At 41.1% G+C, this 2,515-nt stretch overlaps 1 protein-coding gene across 6 annotated transcripts in view; it reads left to right on the top strand.

Moving 5' to 3' along the window:
• Positions 1 to 2,515, top strand: part of RNASE12 (ribonuclease A family member 12 (inactive)) — a 54,481-nt gene that overhangs the window by 41,698 nt on the left and 10,268 nt on the right. Inside the window, exon 1 of one of the 6 annotated variants that reach the window (XM_069097715.1) lies at positions 1,917 to 2,003. The exons of 4 other annotated variants lie outside the window; for them this stretch is intronic. The gene's annotated coding sequence lies outside the window, so the exon portion shown is untranslated. Of the gene's footprint in view, positions 1 to 1,916; positions 2,004 to 2,515 lie in introns of those variants that run through there. One more of the 6 variants, XM_069097716.1, reaches the window with a different exon arrangement.

Below are 2,515 nucleotides of genomic sequence, written 5' to 3'. Positions count from 1 at the left end.
AAGATCTTCCCTGCCCCTAGGCTAAAGTGCACCTGGAGCCTGGGGTGGGAGGCTTGTTTTTCAGTAGATATTTTTTGATTGGCCAGTGGATCCAAAAGGTTGTTACATTCTCTGAGCCAGGAGAAGGCTATATAAGCCCTGATGTGTAGCTTTGTTTTGGGGGCTCACTTTGAGAAGTGTTCTGTGATTTGATCTGTATTCTGGGAAGCCGTTGTCCAGGGCTCCCCCCGCCCCTGCTTTGAAAAACCCAGATGTTGTTTGGTATGGATGTAATAGTTGCACAGTTTGGAAAGCTGTGTACTTGATCTATTTCTGTCTTGATAATTCTGCCTGTATACTTTGAAGTTCGGGGGCTGTCCTTTTCCCCTGAACAAGGTAAACGATATATGTCTGATTGATTAAAGTAAGCTTGTTAACCCATTTTGAGTTGCTTTCCTTTAACAAAGCAGATCTAAGAACCTGTATGGGCAGCCACCCTGAGGACACTTGGTGTGCTTGCTGCTACAAGCGTGTAGCGCAGGGGATCACCTTCACTACAGTAGCAATCTCAATAGGGCTTATTTTCGGGGGAGGGCTTATTTTAGAGGAATCTTACACAGTAAGGGGAGGGCTTATTTTGGGGATAGGTCTTATTATCGGGGAAACATGGTAGGATATGATTTACATTGTTTAAAAGACTTTTGGATGGATAGAAAAATTTTTTTTTAAAAAACCATCTCTACTGGGATAGTATGAGAATTCCTAAAAATCATTCTGGACAGATATTACCTAAATCAGGTTTAGCAACTCAAGGTATATATGTATTGGCTGGAGTAATAGATTCTAATTATCAAGGAGAAATTATTGTGACATTGCAAAATTTGGGTGAAGAATCCATGCAGTTTTGTAAAAATGATAAAATAGCTCGTGATTATTATTCCTTGTGAAACAATACCCCTTGTGAAAACTGACCCTCCTTCTGAAATAACAATGAGAGGAATTGAAGAGTTTGGTTTGACTAATAGAATAAAATTGGGAGCTAAAGTATGGGTAAAGCAAAAGCCAGATGATGTTCAAAAGGCTGTGGAGATTATTGCACCTGGTAAAGATAATACTGTAACTGTTGTTTACTCAGGAGAAGATGACTGTCAAATTGTCTTTTTTGTGTATTTTACCATGAATGAGGTTATGATAGTGAGTTCATGGATTCCAGAAGCATGACTGACCCTATATTTGTCTCTTTTTGGCTTTTTGTCTGTTAAACTTGTTTGCGAGATTTGTTTTCTGCAGGCTTGGTACCCTCCACCTGCAGATACCTGATTGCTTAAGCAGATAGAATCCCCTGTCCATGACTGTGCTGTGCCACTTCTGGACCTGGCATTAACCAAGTTCCAGATGACAGCTAAAAAACTGACCTTTCAAATGGGACCTCCTGGACATGGCATTGACCAAGCTCTGGATGACAGCTAAAGAACTAAACTCTCAAATGGGACCTCTTGGGGGGCAGGGACAGCTCTACATCCAATTTCAGCTTGAAGTAGCTTTGGAGAAGAGACCTTTGCCCCTTACCCCAAGATTTTGAGCCCCATTTGTTTGAAAGGGGCAGGATGGGGTGCTTGTGCCGAAGCCACCACCACAAGCTATTATTTCATGTGCAAAGTTTTTCTATTATCCCTGTTATATTATTGCAAAATTCTGTGGCACCAGTTTTTCCACCAGTTATCCCTAAACTCTCATTTATTGTTAATGTATTTTTGCTATATAAGGGACATGAAAGATCTTGGGGCCAAATGTGATGGGAATGGAAATTTGAAGATCTTCCTGCCCCTTAACAGACCTAGGGGAGAATTTGAAGACCTCCCCAGCTTTGAAAGTAAACTCTGCCACCTAATAGGCTGAATGTAGTCACATGGAGCCTGTGGTGGGAGGAGTTTGCTGAAGGGAAGCAGAGCCCACAGGAAGCTGGTAGCCAGAGTTAGACAGTGGGAGAGATAGGACACTCAGGCAAGGAGACAGAGATGTGTGTGAGTAAATATTGATCTTGTATTGGTTTGTGGGAACGCTAAAGGATGGTGGTGGCTCACAGTGTTATTATGGCTTCTGAATATCTTTAGTACTATGAAGGAACTGGCTTACTGGTTTTGGGATTTGGTTTTCTGGTGTCTAAATAAATGCTTCAGTTCTGTCCTCTGTATGGAGAATTTGGTATATTTTGTCATCAAACATCATGAGATATTTATAGTCATGGTCTTTATCATGATTGTGGGTGCTTTAAATATTGCATTGGCACTACACTCTGTAGTTTCCTAATCTCAGTAGATAAATTTTTATCTCAGTATCAACTTGTACCTAGTAGGTGCTTAATGTCTATTAAGTTGAACTGAATTTTCTCTTCCTTGTTTCCTTTAATTTTGGACTCAGTTTCCTGGTATCAGTCATTCCTCCTTTCCTTCTTTCCTTCCTTCCTTCCTTCCTTCCTTCCTTCCTTCCTTCCTTCCTTCCTTCCTTCCTTCCTTCCTTCCTTCCTTCCTTCCTT

Source organism: Petaurus breviceps, unplaced genomic scaffold (genome assembly GCF_028583685.1).
Source record: "Petaurus breviceps papuanus isolate PSGF00001 unplaced genomic scaffold, PetGlider_PUasm1.0 37, whole genome shotgun sequence".
NCBI lineage: Eukaryota > Metazoa > Chordata > Mammalia > Diprotodontia > Petauridae > Petaurus > Petaurus breviceps.
The sequence above is the reverse complement of the archived record's forward strand: the minus strand, read 5'-3'. Positions and strand labels throughout refer to the sequence as shown.